This window comes from Alosa alosa, chromosome 7, assembly GCF_017589495.1.
Source record: "Alosa alosa isolate M-15738 ecotype Scorff River chromosome 7, AALO_Geno_1.1, whole genome shotgun sequence".
NCBI classification, from domain to species: domain Eukaryota; kingdom Metazoa; phylum Chordata; class Actinopteri; order Clupeiformes; family Clupeidae; genus Alosa; species Alosa alosa.
In genome coordinates, this window is record NC_063195.1 from 25,471,642 (window position 1) to 25,483,082 (window position 11,441).

The 11,441-nt window shown below is 38.9% G+C and overlaps 1 pseudogene; it reads right to left on the reverse strand.

Annotated features, from left to right (window-relative positions):
- Positions 1-423: 423 nt before the first annotated feature.
- On the reverse strand, positions 424-7,717 carry LOC125298321 (annotated as a pseudogene).
- Positions 7,718-11,441: the final 3,724 nt, after the last annotated feature.

Sequence of the window (11,441 nt, forward strand, 5' to 3'; positions counted from 1 at the left end):
ACTACATTATGTTGAAGTAGAGGCCCCAAGACCATCCCGCAGTCCTGCATAATAACTTGTATGCATCATCCCTCAGTACTTCCTTATTTTATGCTTGTGTTTGTGTACACATGTGGATGGTGGGGAGTGGGTGAGAATATGTCTGTGGCTTGGATATATTGCCTTTACATTTATTGAATGCACCATTGAAAGACTAACCAATGTTTAACTCCTACGCAATGGCAAGAAAGGAATTCTGTTTCTGAATTCTGCATTAGAGAGGAATGGGTATTGATCCAGAGTATAAAGGGGTCGTATTTATTAATTACTTTCCAGACGTATGTGATGACTTTCTGAACTAAAAGGTAACTTGGAAAGTACGTTTCAAGTTATTTGGGTGGCTCTGAAAAGAGCCTTTGTATCAGAGACTTAAAGAAAGCAGGATTACTTTGACTTCTCGGTCTTCTTGGGCAGCAGCACAGCCTGGATGTTAGGCAGCACACCACCCTGAGCGATGGTTACACCGCCGAGCAATTTGTTCAACTCCTCGTCGTTACGCACAGCTAGCTGCAAATGGCGGGGAATGATAAGGGTCTTCTTGTTGTCACGAGCAATAAGAAGTGTTACCGGATATACGGTTTCTGAGATTCTGAGTTTCCAGGGCGGAGTTTAGCGTGAATATTTATGAACGGAGGATTTGCGCGAATGCCTAGACGCCCATTGCTGAAGCGTGAATGAAATGGAACTGAAAATGTTGTCAAAGAAAGTAGAAGACCACGGCGTTGTAACACGTTTTTGGATGTTGTCATGTGTTATTAATGGAAAGTATGACTGTGTCGTGTTCGAGTATAGATGCAATTTGGCGTCAATGTTGTTATCTTGGGTCGCAGTCAGTCAAACAAAACTTTGTGTCAGATTCAGTGGATCGCTTACCATTAAGGATATTGGCGATTTTTACACAGTAGGCCTTGATGGTAGTCCTAGCCTAGCTATTATGTTTTTATCGTTTTGATTGTAGCCTAGCCTCTCATTGTGCATCTGTAGTGATGTTAGCCCAGGCAGCAACATAGCCTACATCAGATTGACCCACTGTATAGCCTACAACACAAATGTCTGTGCAAGAAATAGCCCATGTTGCCTGTGTATGTCCTAACTCTGAACAAATGGCATCCTGTCATTGCCCTCATGCACATGTGATATGTTATTCTGAGACATAATCTATAGGAATTACTACACATAACTAAACACACAAAAAGTTGTAAAAACAATGTATTGTATTAGTTATTTACAGCCAGGGCAAATAAACTGTCCTTCAGTGTCAGGCCAGTTTACACATTCAGTGGTAGGCCTACCAGATGGCAGCCATCACATTTTATCTTCAAGACAAAAAACATTGGCTTGACATCAGTATTAACTCAAAGTTAAACAATATTATCATACCAAAATACCCACAGAGTATTGTGTGCAAGGATAAGGATATACAAAATAAAGTTTGGGTAATCAGCCTTGAAAGGGCAGAAATGGGGTGCCCTGTCTATCTATTGTACAGCAGTTTATTCTTTTCAATTTTACATTGTAAGAGGTAGTCTGGCCAAGTTAGCCTAATATTCTTAGGGAATAGAACATAACAGCAGATTTGGTCGAAAATGTAAATTCATAAGCATATACATATAGAACAGCATGATATGAGCCTGTCTGGCATCAAATGCACGAGTGGAGTGGTGTCTTTTGGTAAGTGCTGGTGAACATATTTTCATCACAGCAGGCAACTAAGTAACTTGTCATCTTGATGATACACTACAATAAGAAAGCAATAATTCATATTATAATGAACATACTGTAAACATAATTCTGTTGTCTGTTTCTCTGTTCCTACCTGAAGGACCTAACTGTTCCTACCTAAACTTTCAAAGCGATAAGACCTGCTCAAAATGCCATCAACTCTATTAAGAGTGTATGGGCTTTCAAAATTATTTTGGAAATGTTGTTTTAAGGTAAAAACTCTTCAGGCGTCCTTTATGCATCACATGACTCATTTGGGGTTTGAAGGGCCAGATTACTACCTGTTATAATCAGCCCATATGTAGTCATTCACCTCAATCTGATGAACTTTATGTTATAGTCCCCCCAATCATCCTCATTGAGCACATAGGTTCTTGTAAAGTACTAATTAATTGCATTTGTAACCATTACCTTTTGAATATACAGATTCTATATGAACATACCCCACATTAACCCATTCATCTTGTGTATCTGAAGGACTTATGTAAGTAGGCATCATCCATGTAAAGCTAGACAGTGTTTGTAAGGTAATAAAGCATATTGACTTAATGTAGTTATGACCTTTATGGATAAACATAACCAATATACTTTAAGTGCATGGCCCATATTGATGCCCTGCTTCCCTAATGGTACAATAACAACATGATTATATAAAACAAGTTTTATTATTTCACAAGACTCCAAGATATCAGAACGTCCAATAAAGCATGCCTTAATGATCTGTTTTGGCAACAGAGGTAGCTGGGCATTGTAATGCAGCACAAGTAAATTTGTCAAACTAGGCTAACATGTTTGTGTAGGCAAGCATGCATGACCAAACCTCGAAACTCATTGGACATCACACACAAAAAAACAGATGATGTACTGACACTTAAAAGACATCTACCATGATGTCCCACTGACATTACAACTAAATAGCCCATTTAAACAGGGCTAAATGAAAGTAATGACAATTTGATAGGCTGTAGTCTGCCTGTCTAGGCTACACAAGATCAAAACATGTACGCCAAATTGCATAATCGTACACTTACTCGACCACCGGTGGTCGTCGAAATTGTCAAGTTTTTCCACAATAACCCATATCAACATTCAAAAACGTGTTAAAATTGCTGTAGTCTTCTAGCTTCTTTACCAACTTTCAGTTTTATTTGAGTCACGCTTCATGAATGCTCTCTAGGCGCGCGCGCACGACATCCTCCGTTTATAAATATTCACGCTAAACTCCACCTGACTCCACCCATGGAAACCCAGAATCTCAGAAACCGTATATCTGGTAACACCGGCCAACTCCAGAATCTCAGCAGTCAGGTACTCGAGCACAGCAGCCAAATACACTGGTGCACCAGCGCCGACACGCTGAGCGTAGTTGCCTTTCCGCAGCAGCCTGTGCACACACCGACGGGGAACTGCAGTCCTGCCCTGGACGAACGAGTCTTGGCCTTAGCTCCGGCCTTACCACCGGTTTTGTTTTTTTTTTTTTCAATCAGAATGGGATCATAACGAAAATAAATTCACAATCTCAAAGCAAACCATTCATCATTTTGATACATATGTATATTTTTTTCCTTTTTTTTACCAACATTTCAGAACCCCATTTTTACTCTTTTTTTCCCTTCTTCTTTTCAATAAAATACATGAGTACATGCAGATATATGTGAAAAATAATATTCACCTACTATCACCAAAAAAAAAAAAAAAAAAAGGCACATGTATACAAGAAAATCAAAGATTTAAGGTATCCCATGGTATGTCCAACCCTCTCTTCATATCTATATTTTTCCTCCGCTTTAATTCCTTAATTAATTGTTTACATACAATCTGGCTGGAGACATATATATGGTCAATTGTCATTCGGCATCTGATTTTCCAAATTTGTGCATTTACTAAGAAAATAATTTGTTTGTACAATTTCCTTTGTTTGTTTGACATATTTCCTTTAATTTCACCAAAAAATATTGTCTTACTATCTAAATCTATATGTACACCAATTGAGATCATTTTTGTCCATATTTCTTTTGATCTTCTACAACCTAATAATAAGTGTTCAAGAGTTTCTTCTTCACTACAGTTTCTCATAGGGCATTCTGTGGTGGTTACATAACAGCTCCACCTCACCACTGCTCTAACAGGGAGCCTCCTTACAGAAATTAACCAGGTTGTGTCTCTGATTTTCTCAGGTAAATTTTTTGACCATATGAACTTGGCAAATTTTTCACATTCTTTCAAATTTAGATCTCTATAGTTAATAAGGCCTCCGTACAAAGATTCTATGACACTATAATATATAGCTTTTGCTGATAGACTATGCCAATTCAAGTTGTTACATTTATTTATAAAGTCTCCAAACATTAGTTTATAATATGGAACATTGGTCCTTTGTCTTCCTTTCTTTTTGTTCCATTCTGCATGAGTAGCCCATGGTGCTTTTCTCATCAAAGCCCTGCAAACATAGGCACAAAATTTGACTTTTAAATAAAGTGTCATGAGCTCTCTCTCTGCCTGGTAACACACGCTGATTGAAGTCTGACCTCCACCTGTTCCTGCTCTGCTCTGCCTCACCCTCGTTACCTACCAGCTGCACTGCATTCACCACTCATCATGCCCTGTATATAAAGCCTTGCTTTTCAGTCCACACTTGTCAGATCGTCTGCAACCAGCACCAGTTACCTGCCTGTTTTGGAAAACGCCTCTGACTCTTTGCCTGTGATCCCGGACCAGCTCGACTACTTCTGTGTTCTCCAGCCCGGTAATCTTGGCCTGCCTTCCGTCCCTCTTTCTGAATACCGCCTAGTCCTTGACTGTACTGCTGCTTCGTTTCAATTGCTGTTTGTGTGTGTGTTTACCCCAGGACTTCCGGTCATCCAGCTCCTGCCATGGCTGTTAGGCTACTGGGGAACACACACACGCAGACTCTTGGAACTCCTGTACCCTGAAACCCCCTGGAACCCTGAAACCCCCCCCCTGAAACCCCTTAACCCCAACCCTTAAATAAACTTTTGAACGTGGCGGCTTTTGTGGTCCTCATCCTGTTTGGTGTCTGACATAAAGACCTATGCATATTGCTCCAAGTCCTCCATATTTCCGTGGTTTGTACATTAATACTCTTTTTGCTACTTCTCGTGTTGAAGACCAAATTAGTTTAGTACATTCACGTTCTATCATTTGAATATTCTTATCCATAGGTGGGAAAATGATGCTTAAAAAATATAATTTTGATAAAATATATATTTTGATCAGATCAATCCTTGTCTTATATGTACTTTTGTTGGTCCATTTTTCTATTTCTTCCTTAATTTCATACTCTTCTTCCAATTATTTTCTGCACTATTTTGATTACTAAAAAAAATCCTAATTTTTTTATTTCTTCCTTTACAATAACATTTATTGGCAATTTCCCTTCAGGTCGACCAATCCATACAGCTTCTGTTTTAGCATCATTTAATTTAGCTCCTGATACCTCTTCATACTTTTTAAAATGTTCGTTTATTATGTCCATTTCATTTAGAGATGTAACTAGAACAGTCAAATCATCAGCATATGCCAATATCTTAATTTTGTTTTTCGGATTTAAATTCACCCCATTTAACCGGGTATCCTGCTTAATGTTTGTTATTAGAGGGCTGATTGCAATTATATACAAAGCTGCACTAAGTGGGCATCCTTGTTTCACTCCTCTATTAACTAGAAAGGGGTCTGTTAATTCACCATTCACTTTAGCTTGTACTATTGATGTATTGTACAGAAGTTTAATAAGACTAATAAAACTGTCAAGAAGACCAAACCATTCTAACACTTTCCACACGTATTCTCTTGATATAAAGTCAAAAGCACTTTTTTTGGTCTAAACCCACAATATAAAAACCTATGATTGATCTCCCATCGCAAAGTTCTCTCAGGGTGCTTAGATTATCCCATATATATCGGCCCTTAATTGCACAGGTTTGTTCTTTTTCAATTTCTTGTAATAAGGGTTCAAGCCTTTTCTTTAATATTTTTCGCAAAAATCTTGTAGTCAACATTCATGATTGTTAAATGCCTATAATTGTTAATATTAGACTTGTCCCCTTTCTTATACAGGAGGGACATAGTGCCATGGTAGAAAGATTGGTGAAAATAATTGAAAAATACCTTCGTTGAAGACTTTCTTGAGGATTTCTGCCAGTGTGGAAATAGACATTTAGTAAAATTCTACCGGAAACCCATCCGGTCCAGGAGTCTTACCTTTATTCAGGCAGTTGATTGCATTTTCTACCTCACCAGAAGATATCGGGTTTGCAATTTGCTCCTGCAGATGGTTATTCTTGATGGTTCTACTTCCTAAAAAATGATTAATTTCATCTCTGTTGATGGTGATTGAGCTGTACATGTCTTCTAGCTGGGCCTTTGTTTCAGATTTGATTTCGTCAATTAGATGGACTTAACCATTTGCAACCAATTTTCTCTTTTTAAAACTATCCAATAAGGAATGAATAGTTGGTGTAGATTCATAAACGTGGCCACTATAAAGTTTCAAGTTCGTTTTTGATTCTTCATTGAATACATCCAATTTCTTCTTTAGTTTTTCCAGTTCATGTTCATTATCCTTGGCTAGTTTTAGTTCAATATATTTTCTTGTTAGGTCTCGATATTGACTTTCTTTTTCTTGGTTTAAAGCTTTACACTTGGAATGAAAAAAAAAATCCGTAGACGATCCGTTGACTGATTCCCAAAAACTACATTCTGATTTCCAGAGAGGACGTAAGTTTTCCAGGTTTTGAAATTCCTTCTGAAGAGCATCGACGACTGAATATTCCTTTAAGTATCGAGTATTTAACCTCCATAATCTCTGAGAGTTTCGTTTCTCAATTTTACATTGGTTGATTACAGCTAAATGATCCGAATCTACGTATTTTGTCTCATAAGACTTAACAAAAACTTGGCTCGACACATAAATTCGGTCGATCCGAGTTTTAGTATTCGAATCTATTCTCGTGTAACCTACCTGTGTAGGAAAAATTACACGATAAGTCTTTCAGGTTCATGTTTTTACATATATCTCGGAGGATTTTCCCTTCTCTTGTTAACTTAAAAGGTTTTATAGCTACTCTGTCATTTTCTTCTGTTACTGTATTAAAATCACCATACACGAAAACATTTAGCCCACCATACAAAGTGTTTTAGTACATTTACAGTCTTTAGTACAATTTTCTAAAGATAGAATTTTTTTTATGCCTGTCGGGTGGAGTGTATATATTAAATCACTCGATTTTTTTTCCCTTTGAAAAAAAAAATCGACTAAGAGAAGTCTTCCTGGAATGATTTGTCTCACTTTTAAAACAGCAAAACTCTTTGATTTTAAAAGAATTCCTACACCGTCCGCTTTGTCTTCACCGTATGAAATGATGCAATGTCCATGTGACCATTGATTTTGCATATCCTGAATGTCTTTATCATTAGTTATTCGTAATTCTTGTAAACAGGAAATGTCAATGTTTTGTTGCTTGAGTAATTGCATCATCTTTTTTATGTTTTCCACTGACTGAACTCCACGTACATTGTAAGATAATAAAAACATTGAGAGGAAAAAAAAAAAAAAGCAAAAAAAGTTTTAGTTAGACTTTAGCCCATCATCCGGACTGGTTTGATCTTTCTTTTTTTTTACTTTGTGGTGGTGTTAGGGATAATTGTCTCTTTACTTTATCAGAGATCCTCGAGTTACTTGGTGGGCTTATTTGTAAAGGAGGGAACTCCGTATCATATACTTTTTCTTGTGAGCTTTTTGTAGGTGCACTCTCTACTTTTACCTGTCCCTGTTGAACTTCGTTCACCTGATTGTCCTTCGCCAAAGAAGTCTCCAGGTCAATAAGATCACTACTCTCCGATTCTTCCTCAGATTCGTCCTCCTCAGGTTCATCTTCTTCAGATTCCTCTGTAGATTCACTTTCACTCTCGGATTCATCAGATTCCTCGGCGACATTATCAGCCCCAAAACTCGACTCACTAGCACTTTTAAAATGTTCTTCCTGTAATGCTTGTACACCCTGGTTCTCATTAGTTTGGTTTTCTGGTTGTTTTTCATTAGGCTCACCAGTCTCAGTTGTTTGCGGTGGACTTTGCGCCGGGTTTGGTTGTGGTGGAAAAGGCGCCGGGTTTGGCTTAGGCTTTTTGATACGATTAACATATGATTTAGGGCACTTGAAGTACGTGTGGTTTTTCTCGCCGCACAAAGTGCAAGTGCTTTCACTGACGCAACTGATAGCTTTATGCCCGCACTGACCGCATCTCCAGCATTTAACTGTTGGACATTCCTTATACTGATGTTCAGTGGAGTTACAGGTGAAACACCTTTCGACTTGACCATTATAAAAGATCCGTCCATGGTGTGGACCTAATGAGATCGATGTAGGTAGCTCGGATTGCTCTCCAAACTGCGTCTTTTTTAGTTACACTTTGTACCTTCGTACTCCATACCAGATTCCATATTTATCAACAGGTTTTTCGAATAAAGTAACCGAAGAACAATATCGATGTAAGAAAACTTCTACATCAGCGTCGAAGATTCTCCCAGTCCAAAATTTTACTACGATTACTTTTTCGTTGGCGTTATGTGATGTTATTAATTCCCAATCTTGCCAGATCTCTCGTTTTGAATTTACTTCGTAGAAATCATTGAAACGTTTAAATGCCAAATCATTCACAAAAACTAGCTCGTATTCTTTGCGATTTGGAAGGGCTATGAAGGATACTACATCTGAAGTTGCCATCCATTGAGAAGCAAAGAGAAGATTATCCCCAACATACTCTCTATTTGGTGCCAAACGACACCAAAAAACTCGCCTATCTGTGCGTGGTGTGTCCATTATAAAGCAACATTTTTGAAGCTAGTTAGGTCTAAACACGGACTAACCCGCCGGTTATGCCTCTGCCGCTCATTTTTTTTTCTATTTTTTATTATGAGTTCGTCTACTGACTTAAATGGTCAGCTTAGCTATAGCCAGGCATGTCTTATTATACCACACCAGCACGGGCTACTCAGTGCCTCAGTGGCTGAGAAAGGAATACTGAGAGCCAATCAGCGTGTAGCTCGCTGCTGCACGTCAATTTCAGTTTCATTTGGTGGTGGTTTGTAGCACTTCCACCTCCACAACAGCACATCGTCTTCAATCATTACATTTAACACGTGGCATAGTAGAAAAGCAATATACTAGATTACATTATAGCAAAGTTTCCGGATAAGAGGTTCAATCAGAGACTTTCTAATGTTGAGACACAGCACTCAAAAAACACTCCATAGAAATTCATGGGGCTAGTTTGTCACGCCAATATGGCCGTTGTCTACACATATCCCACCCCTTCCTCGGCAAAACGTCGACATGTGAATACATTGAGCCAATCATGTAGTGTGATGTGAATACATTGAGCCAATCATATGGTGTGTTGTGAAAACATCGTGCCAATGATGTGTTGTGATCTCGCCGCTGGAGCAAGATTGGTGTCGTGAAGCCTTACACACGCGCATTTCTGCCGAAATGGATGCCCGACGAGTGCCCAAAAAACATTGTCATACGCCGAGTGGAGGGACTTGCATAAGGACTTTAGTTCAATTTAATGGCCATAATAAACCAACGAAACGTCCTGTGGTGACTCAAGCAGTTTTCCGAACACTGTTACAATGTAGCAAACTAATTTAACCAATATAACAATTTGGATACTTTGTGACACATTTGGTAGGCTACTGGCAGAGGCTGTTAGAGTGTAACAGACTGAAGTGGTTGTGTGAACTATTAACCCCATGCATTTCTATGCAGGATTCTTTAAGTACTATGTCTCCTCATTAGGAAGTCTCTGTTTTAGGTAGAGACTTTCTAACGAGGAGACAGCACTCAAAAAATCCTCCAGAAATGCATGGGGTTAGTTTGTAACGCCAATATGGCAGTTGTCTACACATATCCAGAGACTTTCTAATGAGGAGACACAGCACTCAAAAAATCCTCCATAGAAATGCATGGGGTTAGTTTGTAACGCCAATATGGCAGTTGTCTAAGCATATCACACCCCTCCGCGGCAAAACGTCGATATGTGAATACATTGAGCCAATCATGCGGTGTGTTGTGAATACATTGAGCCAATAATGTGGTGTGTTGTGAAGACATTGTGCCAATCATGTGTTGTGATCTCGCCACTGGAGCAAGATTGGTGTCGTGAAGCCTTGCACACAAATATTTCTGCCGAAATAGATGCCCGATAAGTGCCCAACAATCATTACACTATGGCCACCGAGTGGAGGGACTTGCCTAAAAGGACTTTGACTGTAATGCGGCTGTGAGGAAGACCACTGCACAGTACTTGGAGAGGCTGGCAGAGGTCATGGGGGAATCCCGCGTCCTGTCTGGCAAAAAGAACCTGACTGACCGCTTCATCCACTCCACCAGCCGCCTTGCCCTCGACAGTGCAGAGGAAGTCAGGTGGGAGTGCTACTGCTCTGAATAAACCAATCAGCTACCAAATGAAAACAAGCAGCTCTCCAAAATAATGCTAAATAGTCAGTTCAGTGGACTTGGAATGGTGTGCTTACCACAGTTAAAATAGTGAAAAGTTAGGAGTAAAAAAGTTTACATTCGGGGAGCACTGTAGACTTTGCACATACTGTACAGGCTGTGAATGAATGAGTGTGTGGCATCAAATCTATTTGAATGATATTTTAATTTACAAAATAATGGTACTTTGATGCTGTCATTATTTTGTCAATATATGGGCGTGGATGTATTTTGTGTCTGAAACAGGACCCATGCCCAAAACACCCTGACATTCCTGGCTTCCCATCCTGACCTTATCAAGATGGTGGACAGGTTCGCCCCTCAGAGTTACCAAGTCACTGTCAAGGACCAGGGTGTCTACAGGTATAAACAACTTAAATGTAAGACTTTTTAAGACCTTTTACAGTAATATAATTAATACAGTAATATAGTAATATCACTTCTAAGTGAAATTTAAGACCAAACTTACGATGGAAAAGTGGAATACAGTACTCTTTCCAAGTTCACACACTGATGTCTGAACATCAGGCCTATGGTACCTACAGTAAAATGACAATAATCGGTTTTCACTTATTTGACCTGAGCCCTGGTCATGGCAGACTTTGGGGTCATAGGGCACACCAAGATAAACCCAACCCCCCCCCCTAGTCAAAGGATGGGTCCATAAATCTATCTATATGGGTACATAAAAATATCCTTATGATTACCATTATCACAATTATTATATATCCTTATTATTGTTATGCTATATTGTTATACATGCACTTCGAAGCAGTCAAAGTTTCTGAAAACATGCATATCAGAGGACCGCTTTACTAATGTAAAATATAATTACAATAGTTTCATTGCTTTACTCTGCATGTTTGCATGATGCTTGCATGAGAAAAAAGTACTTCCCAAAACAACAGCAATTAGGCCTATATGGGTGCCATTGTTCTGGGATGCTTCCCTAATGCAAGCAGCATACTAGTACAGTAGGCAAATGGAGAAAATATTTAGGCTACATGCTTTTTAACGAAATTTCATTTGAATGTCTGAATGTAAGGATTCAGGAAACACAATACCAGTTTTGTATGGTATAATACCAGTTACCACACAATACCAGTGTGTATGGTAAACAGCAGAGCAGTATGTAAATCACTGATTTGGAGATATTAACAGGAA